Source organism: Sceloporus occidentalis, unplaced genomic scaffold (assembly GCF_023333645.1).
Source record: "Sceloporus occidentalis isolate IW3139 unplaced genomic scaffold, rSceOcc1.0.p SCAF_21, whole genome shotgun sequence".
In the NCBI taxonomy this organism is placed as follows: Eukaryota; Metazoa; Chordata; class Lepidosauria; order Squamata; family Phrynosomatidae; genus Sceloporus; species Sceloporus occidentalis.
Window position 1 is genome coordinate 12,810,810 of NW_028317001.1, and position 18,581 is coordinate 12,829,390.

The 18,581-nt window shown below is 39.6% G+C and overlaps 1 protein-coding gene across 1 annotated transcript in view; it reads right to left on the reverse strand.

Annotated features, from left to right (window-relative positions):
- The window catches only part of LOC149301623 (uncharacterized), a 239,280-nt gene that overhangs the window by 205,177 nt on the left and 15,522 nt on the right, over positions 1–18,581 (reverse strand). The gene's annotated exons all lie outside the window — the stretch shown is intronic.

Consider the following 18,581-nt stretch of genomic DNA (forward strand, 5'->3'; position numbering starts at 1 on the left):
ACTATGTGTTTTCAATAAAGTTCTTTGCTATTTCAACACACTGGACTCTTTGATGGACAGAAGTTCTGAATTTGCACAAAACTGACACTTTCCTCTGTCCTCAGTCCTCAGCTCCATTCCCAGCCATAAGAACAGCAAAGGCAAACACACACACGAGATATGAGCCGACTTGGATGCCAGCATAATATAATAAGAAAAGATTTATTTCTATTTAATTTTAATCTTTATTAATTTTCAATTAAAATAGCCATAAATTCAAATCACAGTCACAAAGTCTCTATTACAAATAACAAATTAAAATAGCCAATTCTTCTTGTATTTCTTCTGTATCTTCAAATCTTCATGCGACCCTTCTTTGGATATCCCTTCTATTTCAGGTATTGGAAAATAACTATATTAAAAGAGAAAACAATCCCGCTTCCACTTTGTCAAATCGTTTGGTATATAACACAATAGTCCTAGTCGCTCATCTTTTGTACGTTTGTTCCCGTCTCATACCTTATAATAATCTTAACAGCTTTTAAGAATAAAAAAAAATCATATATTTCTGGAACAACTTTAACTTTAAAATCGTACAAACTCAAAATTGTATACAACCCTTTATAATACAAATTAGTCCCTCTGGTTGCTACTCTTAGCTTTCTCGTTTTTCCCTTTAGCCTTGTATTCTTCTCACTTTGCATCATTTCAAAGCTTGTTTCTTCCTGGAGATATGGTTAGCTATATCAAGGTGGGTATATAAAGAAGGAAATTTTAATTGAAGGAACAAATAAAAAAATCATTATAACAGCTTTTAAGCTTATATCACATTCATGTTATTATGCAGCACATTATTTATCTGCCTTTTATTCTATCCTTTACATTTCCCCAAGTTCTATCCCCAAGTTCCACTTTTTCTTCAAGAAAGTTGTTACATTCTTCCAGTCTTCTTTTGATCTTTTCCTACTGAAATTCTTTACATTGCAGGAGAGCATGTCTAAAATTCTATAATCATTAACCTTTATCAGCCAAGCCTCTTCGGTTGGAATTTTATTTGATTTCCATAGCTTGGCAATTTCAACCCTTGCTGCAGTGACCATATAAAGTACTATCCTCCAACAAGCTCTTTCATCCTCAGATTCTAGTACTGATGTCATATTTAAAAGAAAGATTTTTGGGTCAAATGGAAATTTTATTTTTAGTATTTCCTGAATCAATTTGTGGATTTCTCTCCAGAAACCTTGAATAGCTTTACATTTCCACCAAATATGAACCAGATTGCCCACTTCGCTATTACACCTCCAGCAATTCCCATATTTTAAATTAAACATTTTTTTTATCCTCCATGGTGTATAGTACCACCTATTCATAATTTTTAATAGGTTCTCCTTAGGTTCCTGTGCTATAGTAAAGCTATTCATCTTCTGCCATGCATTTTGCCATTCATTCATATTAATCGTATTATCCAGATCTTGGGCCCATTTCGGCATATATTCCTTAACCGTTTCTTGTTCTAGAATACGACTTCGTAGCAGTTTATAAAACTTTGATACTTTCCCTTTATCTGATTGCCAAAATAATACATCCAATTCGTTCATCTTATCTCCAATTCCTCCCATTTTAATATCTTCTTTGAACTTATTTTGAATCTGATAATAATTAAACCAACTCAAATTTTTCCCTCCATCTTTTAGCTCCTCTCTTGTTTTAACAGCCCAATTTCCTTGTGGATTTTTTCCTATACAATCTCTATATGTTACCCAGTTGTCCTTATCTATCCAAAACCACCTTCCAAAAAAGGCTTCCTGTGTGGATGTCCATAACGGAATTCTAAAATAAAACATCTTTTTTATTTTACCCCAGGTCAATAATAGTGACTTCCTAATCGGGTGGTTGTTAAAATCCTTATTCTTCCCCAATTGCTCGTAGCATAAGAACGCATGCCAACCATACCTTAGCTGGATATTCTCTAGGTTTAAAATCTCTTTCTCCTCCAATTTCACCCAGCTTTGGATCCACATCAGGCTGCACGCCCAATAGTATGTCTGTAAATCAGGGAGTGCGTATCCCCCATTCTCTTTGGCATCTTTCAGAGTAGAGCTTTTAATCCTGGGTTTAGCTCCTTTCCAAATAAATTTGCTCAATTCTTTGTCCCACTCTTTAAATTGGCTTTGTTTTATAGATATCGGGAGATTTAAAAATAAAAACATTAATTTCGGTAAAATAACCATCTTAATTACTGCAATTCTGCCTAGCAGTGAAAGGTTTAAATTATTCCATCTAACTATGTTTTCTTTAATCTCTTTCCACTTTACACCGTAGTTATTTTCGAACAGTCTTAGACTGTCTTTAGTAATAGTAATGCCCAGATATTTCATTTGTTTCACTATCTTAAATCCCGATTTCTGGCCAAGCTTTTCTTCCTCTTCTGGAGAGAGATTTTTCGTAATCATGACTGTTTTATCTTTATTTATCTTTAGTCCTGCTAATTGCCCAAACAGCTTCAATTCTCCTATTAGTGGCTCTAAGCTCTGCAATGGGTTTTCAAGGATTATCGCCACATCATCTGCAAACACTTTTGCTTTAATTACTTGGTCTTTAATCCTAATACCATTCACCTTCCTATTTTCATTAATCTTTCCCAATAATACATCAATTGCCAATATGAAAAGTAAAGGTGAAATCGGGCATCCTTGTCTCACTCCTTTTTTAACCTCAAACTCCTGTGATTTTTCATTATTTACTATTACAGCAGCTTTTTGTTTTTTATAAATTTGACTCATTGATTTGATAAATTTATTTCCCATATCCCTTTCCTTTAATACTTGAAATAAAAATTCCCAACTTAAATTATCGAACGCTTTTTCCAAATCCAGTCCAATCAAAGCACATTGTTTGTCATTATTCACATGATAGTACTCTAAGCTGTTTAAAATCATTCTAATATTATTCCTTATTTGTCTCCCGGGTAGAAACCCATTCTGTTCCTTTCCAATTATTTCATTCAAAATATCTTTTAGTCTTGAGGCCCAAATCAAAGTAAAGATTTTGTAATCTACATTCAGGAGACTAATAGGTCTATACAGTGGTGCCTCGGGTTACGAAATTAATTCGTTCCGCTGTCAATTTCGTAACCCGAAAGGCTTTCGCAAGCCGAATCCCCATAGGCGCTAATGGGGAAAAGCCGCGATTTGGTGTAAAATAGCGCCGAAAAGCACCAAAAGTTTTTTCGTAACCCGAAAAAACTTTCTTAACCCGAAACAGTTTTTTTAAATTAATTTTTTTCGTATCCTGAAAATTTCGTAAGCTGGGTAATTCGTATCCCGAGGTACCACTGTAATTAAACATACAGGTGCTGTCCCTATCCGTTTTTAGGATAAGTGTAATCATGGCTTGTTCCCACGTTTGAGGAATGCCCTCATTTTCAATCGAATTAAATAGTTTAAATAGAGGATCTATCAATTCTCCTTTAAAAATCTTATAGTATCTTGCTGAAAAGCCGTCACTTCCCGGGGTTTTTCCTTCCTTTAATCATTTGATGGCATTAAGAATCTCTTGTTTGGAAATTTTAGATTCCAAAATTGATCTATGTTCTTGCGTTATTTTATTTAGTGCTCCACAATCCAAATATTTATTGATCCTCTCTTCTAAATTAGCCACTACTTCTCCCTGATTATATACTGATTCAAAGTAATTTCGGAATTTTTTCAAAATTTCAGATTGGGTGGTGACAGTTTTTCCATGTGCTACTATTTTCACTATTCTTTTCTTTTCTTGAAACCCTTCAATTCTCCTAGCTAGCCATCTCCCCACCTTATTACTATTTTCAAAAAAAATTAGTCTATTCCTTTTAAGGTCTTTTGCTAATTCTTCATTAATCCTGCTTTGAAATTGTCTTTGTAATATTTTAACTTCATGTAACAGTTTCTCATTTGTTAGGTATTGTTTCAACAATTTTTCCTTTTTAGTCAATTCTTCAACAAGTTTTCCTTCCTTATCTTTTTGAGCTTTTTTCATTTCCCACTGTTTTTTAATCAATAAGCCTCTAATGACCACCTTGCTAGCATCCCACACAATACTAGTCTTAACTTCCTTGCCCTCATTTATTTTAAAGTAGGTCATAATTTCTTTTTTCATAAATTTAACTAAGTTCTCATCTTCCAACATCTCTTCCTGTAGTCTCCAACTATTTCCCTTTTTACTGTCTAGATTTATCTTTACTTCAATCAAACAGTGATCTGAGAGAGCTTTCGCATCAATCTCCATGTTTCTTATCTTAACTAATAGTGGTTTGGAGGCTAAGCAAAGGTCTATTCTAGACCAAGATTTGTGAACCTCAGAATAGAAAGTAAAGCCCGGTTTGTTATCATATTTATATGTCCAAACATCATCTAGGTCATGTTCTCTCATTAAATCAAAACAACTTTTGGGTAGTTTCCCCTGGGAGTCTTTTAGCTTTTTTTCGGATTTCCTATCCCTTTTCACTTTCAGTACTCCGTTAAAGTCACTCACAATTATTAATTTCCCTTTATCATATTCCATTAAGTCCTCATTGAGTTGCATAAAGAAACTTTCTTTCCGTTCCAAAGGACCGTACACATTGACTATTACAAATAACTCATTTCCTGTGTTAATTTCCACTATCACAAATCTACCTTCAGGGTCTGACTTCACCTCTTTCGCCCCCCCATTTTTTGTTAACAAACGTTACACATCCCCTTTTTCTCTTTTCTGATGCAGTTACAAAACACTTTCCCAACTTCGGGTTCCTAAGGTACCTTATATCACCCTTCCTAATCTTAGTTTCCTGTATGCATATCACATCATACTTCCTTTTTTCCAGAAGATGAAAGATCTGCTTCCTCTTCCTATCCTTATCTATCCCCCCCACATTCCAAGACGCTACAGTTAACATTATTATTGTTATAGTAAATAAGAGAGGAGAAAAGGGAAATCAAACCTATAACAGGTTGATTCAGCTTTGACCAAATCTTCTTATTCAATTTCCAACGTCCCCAACAATAGATCTTTATCCGTTGGCAAATTATCTTCGCTCCGAGTCTCTGTAACCACTTCGCTTCTTCCTTCTAATGAAACTCTCCCTTTTCCAAATGTAGAAGTTTCTCTTGTCTCGCTCGAAGGCGAGTTTCGAGTTTTCCCTTTTTCCTTTTCTTCACTCTGCAGCAATCTCTTATAAAATTCCTTTGCTTTCTCCAGTGAGTTGATTTTGAATCTTCTTTCTTTAAACATAAAGACCACGCCTTCTATATTTCCCCATCTATAACTAATATTCTTTCTTTGTAGTAGCGCGGTAAGGAACCTATATTGTTGTCTTTGTTTCAGTACAGATAAGGGCAAGTCTCTGTAAATTTCCACCTCCACATTGTCAATAGTCAGGCCTTCCTTAAAGTTTTTTTGAATAATTCTCTCTCTGATCCTCGAGTTATTAAAACTTACCGCTATGTCACGCGGCAGTCCTTTTTCTTGGGCTACTTTGGAAAATATTCTAAACAATTTATCAATTTGAACATTGATCAGATCTTCCGGGGAGTCCAGAAAATTGGCTAGGGCTGGAATTATTTTTTCCTCCAAATTTTCTCCTTCCGTTTCAGGGAGGCCTCTTATTTTTATTGCTCTATCCCGTTGTTTCTTTTCCTGCGCCCATAGAGCTCTTTCTTCTTTATTTTGTATTTTCACTATCTCTTCGATCTTGTTTTCCAATTCCTCCGTCTTTCTTATATTCAAGTAAACTTCCTCCTTGATTTCCTTAAATTCCTTGTTCAGGCTGTCAATTTTCTTCCCTATGCCATGTATTTCTGTCTGTAAGTCCAATCTTATTTCTTCCCTTAAACTTTTCTGTTCATCTCTTATTTCCGCCTTAAAAGATTTTTTGAACTCCCGTAGTTCCTCTAGTATTATTACATTTAAATCCTGTTGTTTATTGGGCAGGTCCGTAGAATCTCTTCTATTTCCTGAATGTGTCCAACTCATATTATCCTTTCTGATTTTTGTTTGCCTTGTCTCCATTTGTTGTTATTTATATCTTACTTTCGATATAACAAAGACTTTTAAGCCAGAGCCAGAAATATAGTCCAAGATCAAGTCAAATTCAAGGGCGCCCTGCTTTCTTTCTTAACTACTTGTCTGTATTTATATTCTATCAATAGCAGATCCAACCGCGACTTCCCTCGGGATGTTATTTCAGGGCAGTGATCAATTGTAATAACAAAAGAAAAAACGACACCTGCCTGTAATTAGCCAAATACCCACAGCGAAATAGAAAGTCTCTTTAGGTCTTTCAACAGATCGTTATCAGCTGAGATAAATGCTAGCTATTTTCCAACAGCTGCTCCCAGCGAGTTTCCTTCGCTTAAAGAAATACACATATACAGCTCGCAATTAATGTATATCTATTAAATCCAATTTTTCTTTTTAGCTGATACATGGAGACTCAAACTTCTCACTCCAAGCTATTTCGTTTTAAACATTATTTTTAAGGCTCTGCCAAGAGCGCCAAAAAAGAAAGATCCAACCAAGTCAAATTCAAAGTGAGAAAGAGACAAAACGCAGCTGTCTCTTCATTCTCTTCTTCTTTCTTTTTCTATTAGCCAGAGATAGACAAGTTTCCAAAGTCCTTTTTTTGTTATTTCCAATCCGAATCCACCTCCGTCCAAGACTGATGAAACCCTGTGTGGGTCGAAACAAGGTTTCTTCTGATGATTAAAAGTTGTAGCCAAGGCTGGTAACTGAAGGTTAGGCTCACACCGCGTCGGCTGCCTTGCGACTCTCGTCGAGACCTCTTCCTCTCCCGCGACGGCTTCCCGACACAGGGGGGCAAAGAGGACTCTGAGGACCCCGACAGGCCCTCGCCCCAAATCTCCCTCAATTCGGGGACTTTTCTGGCTCCAATAGATGTAGATATAGATTGGAGCCTTAAACAAGTCCGCGGAGGACCTTCGGAGACAGAGCAAAGCTACTTGCCTCCGTTTGCTTTGACGTCTCAACCGGAAGTCTCCGAAAAGGTTTAAATTGCTTTAGGATGTTTCCTGGGTGGGGAAAGAATTGTCTGAAACTGAAATAAATGCAATGGGTGCTTGGTGGAAATACTTCACCCAAAAGGGATTGTCCCACTGGCTCTCAGGTCCTTCTTGGCTCTGAATTCTGGTCCCATTCACAAGCCAAAGTATAGCACAGTCTGAAGGCAACACTCCCAGAGCTCAACAATAACATAGCAGAGTACAGAAGCAAATCTCCAGATATGTATTAACCACTTTCAGCACTTAGAAGTAACTCACACACAGTTGATTTCCTCCAAGTCCTTGGAGGTTCTTTATCTTGAGTTACAATATAAAACAAATGTTTACCAGCTCTCCTCTCTGACTTCCATTAACTTCACAACCTCTTCTAAACACAACACCAACCCACATCAATCCACATGTGAGTTGCATACTGTATTGGTTGTGAGTTATCCTCTGGTGCCAAACACCGCATGAAGCATCCTCTGCAGTTAGCTTGCATCATGCCATGTGCTCTGACTCAAGACTCTATGGCAGTCTCACAGGAAATGATGCCACTTTTCAATTAAAATAGTTTTACATATATTTAATGGAATATTTTTCAACGGCCTGACTATCTGCTTCTACTGATTTCCTCATGGCAGTTCCCTTTCAATCTCTTCTTTGGTAGTTCCTACGAGTAAGGATACAATGATTATATGGATTTGGGGGCATCCAGAAGAGGGTCATGCTCAGGTCTCTCACACCAATGTTATTAATTTAATCTCAAATAGGGAGGGGTGAATGTGGGGCTAAATGTTGGGGTAACACTTTCCTCTCTTAACACTGAGATTCAATCTTGTCTGTCATTGCCCCCCTTTACAGAAGAACTTGTCAGTCATGAGAGAGTCCACATAAGAAAGAAGTCACATAAATGCCAGCATTGTGGGAAAGAAGAGCCCTCCCTCCGCCCCAACTGTCATCACCAGACCTAGGAGGGAGTGAAAAAGACAGGCCCAATTTCCATCAGGCCTAACTGTGAATTTTACTGTAACTCACGTCGCTCTGTTTTATTTTACTGTATTGTATTTATTTTTGTATTTTATTTTATTCTCTTTATTTTTATTGTTGTAACCCACCCGGATTCCTTGTGATTGGGCAGGCTATAAATAAATCATCAGCATCATTATTATTATTGGTGCAAGTACCTCAGACAAAAGGGATTAGCACACTGATTCTCAGAGCCTTTTTCTGACTATTTCCTTCCAGTCCCATTCCTTAGCCATAATCCCTTCAACCTCTACAGACATAAATGGATCATGCAGCTAAATCCATTCATTTTCTCAAGGCAGGTTCTCCTACAATCTCTTCTTTGCTACCTCCTATGAGTAGGGATCCATACCTGCAAACATGCTAAATTCAGGGCACCCACTCCAACTTTATTAATTTTATATCAAATAGAGAAGGGTTAACAGGTGGCTAAATCTTGGGGTAACACATTCCTCTCTTGATTCAGAGAGTCAGTCTTGTGTGTCATTGTTCTTTTTTTTTTTTTCAGAAGAACATGTCAGTCTTGAGAGAGTCCATACATGTGAGAAGCCACATAAATGCCAGCACTGTGGGAAATGTTTTTCTTCAAAGTCAGACCTTGTGAGACATCAGAGAGTCCATACAGGAGAGAAGCCATACAAATGCCAGCGTTGTGGGAAAGGTTTTTCTCAGACATCAAGCCTCCTGATTCATCTGAGAATCCACACAGGAGAGAAGCCATACAAATGCCAGATTTTTGGGAAATGTTTTTCTTCAAAGTCAGACCTTGTGAGACATCAGAGAGGCCACACAGGAGAGAAGCCATACAAATGCCAGCATTGTGGGAAATGTTTTTCTAGGAAGCCATACCTAGTGAAACATCAGAGAGTCCACACAGGAGAAAAGCCACACATATCCCAGATATGAACTAACACTCTTTTTGTCAGTAAGGAATGGAAAAAATATATTTTCAGTCCAGCAGTGCTAAGAAAAGGCTGTTGTGGTTTTGCTTGTATTGTTTGTCTGTCCATATGTCTGTTTAATTTTTCAAGTTATATTTTGTTAAGATTAGGTTTTAATTTCTAATAATATAGATAATGGCTTTGGGTTGTAAATTTGGCTGGGGATTGTGGGTCATGGTATAAGTTAGGTAGATGGGGGCTGGGATTTGTTGCAGGTGTCTAGAATAGTTATGGGAATGATAGCTTTTGCAATGTTTGGGATGTTGGTTTAAGAAAGTTGGGGGCAGGTATTAACACAAAGGGCTAGTTTTTGGGAATGACAAAGGGGTCTTGTTACCTGTGGGGCATAGACTGTGGGAATTGGAGGTGGGGCTAGATTTGGAAGAGGGTGATGTTTTAGGTTTTTGGGTTGTAATGTATTGTTTGGCTTGGAGTGGGCAGTTCTAGGCTTAAACACTGAACTTCTACGTTTTCTTAATAAAGTTCTTTGCTATTTCAGCACACTGGACTCTTTGATGCACAGAAGTTCTGAATTTGCCCAAAACTGACCCTTTCTTCTCTCCTCAGCCCTTAGCTCCATTCCCAGCCATAAGAACAGCAGAGGGAAACACACACACACACACACACACACACACACAAACATACAGGATACACAGGGACAGCTATATTTCCAAACTAGAGCCTTTCTTTCCTGCATTTCCCTCCTGAGTCCAGCTCTGCACCTTGGGCTCCATTGCGGTCTCCTCAAAGGAGGGAATGGAGGCTGCTGAACCCCTGGCACATACCTTCCTTTCCCGCAAAGGCCACTAGCGGAATAAGCAGCACCAGCTAGGCCATGGCAATTCCTGTGCATGCTGAGGAGGGGCCTTTGGGGCCTTATGCGCATGCACACGAAGCCACTGCTGCCCTCACAGTCTGTTCTGAGGGAGGGAGGGAAGTGAGGAGTGCCCTCATTCATTCAGAGGAATGGTTGGAGGGTCTTCTGGGGGTCCTTTGGGGGGTTATAGGAAGAAAGGAAGCCCCTCTTCTTCCCCCAAAGAAAGGCAGGGGTCCTGCAAGGCCTCCTCTCCCTCTTTCCTTCCCTGCTCCCTCCTCGGGTATTCTTTGGGCCCCATGTTCTTGGGGGGTTATTATGAGAAGAGAGGGCAGGGGGGGGGCCCTTGGAGAGAAGCATGGCCATGGAGGGGAAGGGGATCCAAAGGTAAAAAGGGCTTTGAGGAGCCCCTTCACTCCTGGGCAGAGGAGAGACCCTCCCTTCTGATGCCTCATTTGGGGAAGAGTATTGTGCCAAATAGAAAGTACCACACAGGATAGAGTTTAATAGGATTGGAAACAACATTTTTTTTTTGGGGGGGGGGGGTTCTCTGGAGTCCTGGGGGGAGGGGGCTCTGGTAGGAGAGAAGAGCCAAAATCAAGACCAAAACCAAGAGGAGGGAAACAGAGGGACCTTAAAGCTCTGGCAATCCCCTGGCAACCTGGGAACTAGGCTTTGAGACCTACAGGATCCGGATTGGGCACCCCCCTCTAATACTTACCTTTTCCTTCACAACAACCCTGCAGAGGAGGACCAACAGAGAGACCCACAGCCCCATAAAGATCCCCCCCCCCCAGTTCTGGGACCATGCTGAAAGGGCTTTGGACCCCCATGAACAGATGTTATTATTATTATTATTATTATTATTGTACCTTTTCTCAAAGAAATCAAAGCAGATTACAGCAATAAAAGAACAACCCTTCTCCCAATTATAAAAAAAAATCAACCCTTAAAAAGCTATTAAACAGCAAGACATTTTAAAACATTCCAAACTCAATACAGTAAAAAGGTTTTTGGGGGCAAGAAATGGGTGGTTTTCTGAAGGTGAGGGGAGGGCAGGAACGATACATCAATAACAATTTCCATTACACTGATGGCAAGGGTAAGCAAGTCAATAGATCTCATCTAGTCTGGAAAGAGATCCATCTTAATAGCCTTCTTAAAGGCTTCCAAGGTGTTAATAGGATGGATCTCATCTGGCAGGTCAGTCCAGATCGAATCAGCACCTTGTATCTTGCCCAGAAACTAATGGGCAGCCAGTGGAGGGATTTAAGAACTGGTGGAATGTGGGCAGTTCTAAGAAGTGCCCGTAACCAACCTGGCTGTCATATTCTGTACCAAATGAAGTCTCTGAACGTGGCAGAAGGGGAGCCCCATGTAAAGCGTGTTACAGAACTCGAGCCAAGAGGTGACCAGCTTAATGCCAAGTTTATTTAATGCCAGCTACAGACTCCACTACATGCACAAAACAGGCAAGGGTACAGATCTTTTATATAATGAGTAGCCAGGTTACAAGCTAAACAATGTAGAGTGTTACAGAAATCAAGCCGAGAGGTGACCAGGGCATGTACTACTGTTTCAAGGTCTTGTTGCTCAAGGGAGCCGCGCAGTTGGCGTATCAGCCGAAGCTGACAACAAGTGCTCCTGACTTTTGCATCCACCTGAGCCGTCAGATGAAGTGATGAATCCAGGAGCACTCCCAAACTGCGGACAGAGTCTTTCAGGGGAAGTGTGAACCCATCCAGAACTGGCTGACATAACTCCATTCTGGAATTTGGGGTCCCCATTACAAGTTCCTCCGTTTTACCTGGATTCAATTTGGGTTTGTTTTCCCTCATCCATTCCATTACTGCATTAAGACAGGCATTCAGAGGAGAGACACCATCCTTAGTCACTGAATCAGTCGGAGACAGACAGGTTGCATAATTGTAATGGTATTTCATTTCAAATAAATAAATGCATGAATAAAGGGATTCATGATATATTGCAACCTCAGGCTGATGCTCCTTGCCTGCAGAAATGAGATGGGACCATTGTGACTTTAGGCTAATGCTGCTTACCTGAAGGTTTGAGATGTGACCATTGCAACCTGAGGCTGATTCTCATTGCCTGAAACATTGAGACTGGACCATTGTGACTTCAGTCTGATGCTCCTTGGATGAAGGATTGAGACGGTACTATTGTGACTTCGGGGTGGTGCTCTTTACCTGAAGGATTGAGACTGGCCCATTGCAACCTCAGGCTGATGCTCCTTGCCTCAAAGATTGAGACGGGAGAATTGTCACTTCAGACTGGTGCTGTATACCTGAAGGATTGGGACTGGCCCATTGCGTGTCAGAACTAGTGTATAAGAGTTCTGTCATAAAGGGTAAAAATATTAGGGTTTGGTTATTAGAGTTTTAGTTGTAGTTCATAGTAGGTAGTGTAGAGTGATGGGTTATAGAAAGCATGTAGTGGGAAATGTTAGGAAGACAGATACAGTGGCTTTTAGATGAAGGAGGACGTTTGGAGAGCGGCTGGGGTTGCAGCTGGAGATGGTTATCAAGGAGGACTGAAGCTGGCTTGGGAACACCGTTCTTCAAGGTGAGGCTGTCTGGGAGAAGGGAAGGGAAGTATACACAACCTTGGTATCTATGCACCCTCCGCTTGTGTTGCTTTAGCTTGGGAATTGGGGGCTGGCTGAGGGAGGGGTTGAACAAGTTCCTTTGGATTTCAGACTTTGCAAAAAGGTGTTAATGGATGTTTCTGCCTGGATTCATCAATAAAGCTTCTTTTGTTTGAAATGAGTTTGATTTGTTGAGCACAAGACTGACTCTAGATCTCACATGGCAACTTCAGGCTGATGCCCCTTACCTGAGACTGTCCCATTGTGACCTCAGTCTGCTGCTCTTTACCTGAAGGATTGAGACAGGACTGTTGTGAACTCACCATGAGGTTCCTTGCCTGAAAGACTGAGAGGGGACTATTATGACTTCAGGCTCATGCTCTTTACCTGAAGCATTGAGGCTGGGCCACTGTGACTACAGTCTGGTGCTCCTTTCCTGATGGATTGAGACTGTCACATTGTGACTTCAGGCTGATGCTTCTTTCCTGAAAGATTGGGAATGGTTCATTGTGACCTCAGGCTGATTCTTGTTGCCTGAGAGATTGAGATGGGCGCATTGCGACTTCAGGTTGGTCCTCCTTTCCTTAATGAATGAGACTGGCCCATTGCAATCTCAGACTGATGCTTCTTATCTGAAGGACTGACACTAACTCATTGTGACTTTGGGCTGATGTTCCTTCCCTGAAGGACTAAGATGGGCTTATTTGCAGGTGTTCCTTACCTGAAGGATTGAGCCTGGCCCTTAGCGACCAAAGGGTTATGATCCTTGTCTGAAGCATTGAGACTGTCTCATTGTGATCTCAGCCTGAGGCACCTTTCCTGAAAGAATGTGACGGGACTATTATGAGTTCAGACTGATGCTCCTTGCCTGAAGGATTGAGACTGGCCCATTGTGATCCTTACCTGAAGCACTGAGATTGTCACATTGTGATCTCAAAGCCATCCAGTCCAACCCCCTTCTGCCATGCAGGAACTCTCAATCAAAGCATATCTGACAGATGGCCATCCAGACTCTGTTTAAAGGCCTCCAAACAATGAGACTCCATCATTCTCCATTGAGGGAGTGTGTTCCACTGTCAAACAGCCCTTTCTGTCAGGAAGTCCCTCCTAATGTTGAGGTGGAATCTCTTTTCCTGGAGCTTGCATCCATTGCTCCAGGTCCTGTTCTCTGAAGCAGCAGAAAACAAGCTAGCTGCCTTCTCAATATGACATTCCTTAAAATATTTAAACACAGCTATTATATCACCTCTTAACCTTCTCTTCTCCAGGCTAAACATCCCTAGTTTCCTAAGTAGTTCCTCATAGGGCATGGTTTCCAAATCCTGCACCATTTTAGTCGCCTTCCTTTGGACACACTCCAGTTTCTCAACATCCTTTTTGAATTGTGATGCTCAGAACTGGACACAATATTCCAGGTGAGGCCTGACCAAAGCAGAATAGAGTGGCACTATTACTTCCATTGATCTAGACACTATACATCTATTGATGCAGCCTAACATCGCATTGGCCTTTTTAGCTGCCGCATCACACTGTTGACTCTTGTTCAACTTGTGGTCTACTTGGAGTCCTAGATCCCTTTCACACGTAGTTTCATTCACTGGTTTATCCCAGGTCTAGTTACTCAGACAAAGCAAATCTTTTAGGAAAATTCAAGAGGAAAAACAAGATCATTTATCCTAGGTTCAGTTGCTTTTTTGGCACACACAACAACAACAACATACTCAGCTGCATGCAATTGCAGGATTTGTCCACTTACTGTGTATGTTGATTTTGGATTAATGCTCAACGTGTCTGAAAACGATCCCACTTTTGTGGTTTTAAATCCCGTTTCTGCACAGGATTTGGCCGAATCCCTCCCGTGTGATAAATTCCTAGGAACTGGAAGGGCAACTATGAACTGACTATACAAAATCTGCCCTGAAGTCATGTCCGCTGGTCAACATTTCCTTTGGATAAAAACAAGTGTTGGAGAAAAGCTTTGGACCAGGGATCTTTGGGCCATCAACAGCTTCTCCATCTTTAGACTTGACTGAAGTGTTCTAGACTAGTCTGGATAGTAAACCTATTAAAAATCTCATTTTGGGATCTCAGGAAGGAGATGGGGAGAGATTTGCATGGTTGTTTTTAAATTACATGCCATAATTCAAAACTCTCTTCCACTCTGTCCCGGTTTTTTAAAAATTTATTTTATTAAGAAAACATATAAAGAAGACATTATACAAAACATACAAGACAAAACAACAAGAACAACAAAACACAGTACATAAATGATTATATGATAATCCACATTAGTTTCATACACTTCCAACATAACACATGGTACCCCGCTTTTATAACACCATTTATATTCCTCCAAATTGGTATTAAATCATCAGCTTCTATGAAAATATATGAATATCACAAATATATTTATGTTATGCAAAAAAGTTAAAACAAGGAGAGTTAGGCAAATTAGACAAAGTTAAGCAGCAGAGGCTATAATACCTTAAGTCCACAGTATCTATCTAAGTATTTCCAATCCTTACTTACAACATTTATGTCTTTATTCCTCAGGCTTTCTGTCAAAATATCCAATCTCTTAGCTTCCCACAACTTCATTAACCATTCCTCTTCAGTTGGTACCACACTGTTTTTCCAATATTGAGCACAGAGAATCCTAGCCAGCGTTTCCATGTAGAGAATTAGACGTGACAGTTTCTTAGCCTAGACATCCTCCAATATACATGTCATGTTTAACAGAAAAATACGAGGATCTAAAGGAATATCTGCCTGGAGTATATTTACCATTAGATTATGAATGTTACTCCAAAATCCCTTGGCTTTGTCACATTTCCACAAAGGTGGAAGAAAGTGCCATCCTGTTTCCCACATTTCCAACATTTAATGTTAGCAGTATTATACATTTTGTTAATTTTGAGAGGGGTCATAGACCATCTATGTAACATTTTGGCATAGTTCTCCTTGTAATTTTGACACAAGGTAAATTTCCTTGTCTCTTTCCAAGGTGTTTCCCAGGGATCTTGTCGATGGCTTTCTGCAAATCCTGTGACCATTTTACCATGGAAAGTTTAACAATTTCATCTTCCAAATCTCTCTCTTTCAAGATCTTATAATATTTTGAAAGATGTTTACTCTCTTTATCCACAAAAATTTTGTCCAAGATGTTCTCTTCGTAAGAAATACCCATCAATTTTTGGTCAGACCTAAACCTTTCAGCTACCTGAAAATAGAAATACCAATCAATATCCTTACCTTCAGAAACAAGTATTTCTCTCGGTTTCAATGACACAATATTATTGGGTTTCCACTGAATCAAATCTTTATATATTGTCCATCTATTCTTGAAGTGTTTAGTTCTTTTGTAAAAGGCTTCTTGGGATGATACCCATTGTGGAAGATTACTATAGAAAAGGTCTTTAACCTTCTTCCAGACATAAAGTAGAGCATTTCTAAGAAAACAATGTTTAAAGTCTTTATGTTCTTTGACCTTTTCATACCACAAATAGGCATGAATGCCAAACCTCAAGTCACAGCATCCTAAAGATAACAGTCTATCATTGCTTAGATTAATCCAGTTCTCTAGCCAACACAGACAAGATGCATAATAATATAGCTTAAAGTTTGGTAAAGCACAACCCCTCTGTCATATTCGTCTGTCAAAATTTTCCATCTCACCCTAATAATAATAATAATAATAATAATAATAGGATTTATTTATATACCGCCCAATCACTGGGAATCCGAGAGGTTTACAACAGAGGGGATAATAGACGGTTCCCTGCCCTCAGGCTTACAATCTAAATTTGGCTCATTACCTTCCCAAAGAAATCCAGAGAACTCTTTTTGCCAGAATGCAAAGTGTTTGTCTTCGGCTATAATTGGTATGTTCTGAAATAAGTACAGAAAACGGGGAAGGATATTCATTTCTAACGTTGCTATTCTCCCATAAAATGAGAAATGCAATTTGGACCATGAAGACATATCCTTTTTTACTTCATTCCATAGTCTTCCATAGTTGTTGTGGAACAAGTCAATGTTCTTAGTCATTAAGTATATTCCCAGATATTTAGCTTTATTAATGACTCTATACCCCGATACATTACTTAACTCCAGTTGTTCTTCTTGGTTTAAATTCTTTGTGTTAAACACAGTTTTGTTTTGATTCACATTTAACCCCAATATTTCAGCAAATGCCTCCAGAGTATAATTGAGAGCCAAAATGCTATTTAGTGGGTTATCTAAGAAGCAAATGAGATAGTCAGCAAATGCTGTAGCTTTATAAACATAATTCTTAATCTTCACTCCCTTAATGTCCACATTGCTTCTCATATTATTTAATAACACTTTGAAGGCAACTATAAACAAAAGAGGTGATAAGAAGTGACACACACACACACACACACATGGAATGTTTCAAGACTATAGATCTTGCATACAACACCCATAGATACATCTATAGATACCCATAGATATCTGTCTGAACGTGTGCATGTGTACGCACACTTATTTAAACATATATATATAGAGAGAGAGAGAGAGACAGAGAGAGAGAGATGAAAGCACATGTACACATATATGTTGGATCATATATATATATATATATATATATATATATATATCACATTTATATATATATATATACTCTTCTACTTGTGTACAATTTAAACATAATCAAATGCATGGAGAAGTATGCGTATGTATACACCCCCCACGTTCTGCTCAACATCAGCATGTATATATAATGTTAAGTGCATATATGTTTACTTCCAGTCATAACAGCATAACTGCCCTGCAATACTTTGTGATGTTTTTATGACACATGATTGCCTCCTGAGGACGCTTTGAAGGCTGCCATTGGCTGGAATCCCAGTCCCTCCCTCCATCCCTGGCCCTGATTGGCTGGAATCCCAGTCCCTGCCTCCTTGTGTTCTGGTGGCCATTTTGTTCTGCTTGTGACTGTGGGGAATAATGTTCCAGAACCTTCTCTGAGGCCTCAGTTGAACAGAGTCCTCTCTTTCTCTCCTGAGGCTCCAGTCAGAAGGAGGCCAGGCTCCTGGGGCCAAAAGGAAGGAAGGAAGTGTGTCTCTTGGTGTGTCTTTTGTGTCTCTTTTCTGAGAGGGTTTTCGTATTACACAGCTCTGCTCCTTCTGGGGAACATGGGTTTTATTGTATTGTATGGATACTTTTGGGAGGGAGTGTTAGGAAGGGTTTGGGAGATAATGAAAGATGTTTTTATTGTATTGTATGGATATTTGTATTGTAAGCTGCTAAAAGGTGGCCATTCTTGTGTAGTAATTGTAGACCAGCAGCAGCAGCAGCAGCCTGGCCCACAGCTGAGGAAGAGGGAGAGAGAGAGAGACGCTGGGAGGATGTTGTGCAGGAGGAGCTCTGTAGAGGCCTTAAAAGACCAGCGTGGACCCCAACTCTAATACCAACATCAGCTTGGTTTTAGTTTAAGTTCCTGAACTTTGAGAAATCTGTGTCAAATAAGCAATGGGAAAGAGAAAACGAAGGAAACAGTTGGGTGGGAGCCCAAACTCGCTTCCCCACATGAAACTTCCAAAACAGCCAAGAATTGACGAGTGTTTTGCAGGAAATGGTAATGTAAGAAAATCAAACCCCATTTATACTGCTAATAGATTTGAACCCCTGGCAACTGGCTTACAATTAGAGTTAGGTGAGGAGCAGCCTCTGGAGCCCCCCCCCACCTCCTAGTGTCAAGTTGATTGAAAACCAAGACGAAGAATTGGGTTCCCTCCACAGTTTGTCAGCTCATGCAAGTTGTCTTGATAACAGTCATAGGGATTATGAAATAAAGTCCAGAAATAATTGGACACTTCCCAGAAATGTTGAGATTCAGAATGGGGAACAACAACATGGGGAGAACCCAACACAACTTATGACGAAATACTGCCTGATTACCACACAAACTGTTATTCTGATATCTGAACAGTTAGCTGAGCTAAAACACAAATTGAACATGTTAACTGGAGATATAGAGATGCTGGAGCAAAAGATATCTGCAAGACCTCTTACTAGTCCCCCTTGTACAAGCAATTGTGAAATTGATGTGACCAAGTTAAACGAACATGATCAAGTGGGAAACTTAGTAGATAGGACTAAAGGGAATGATATAAACATAGACCCAAGGAGGTTACTTCAAGAAACAAACAAATTATTGCCTGGGATAGCACCTC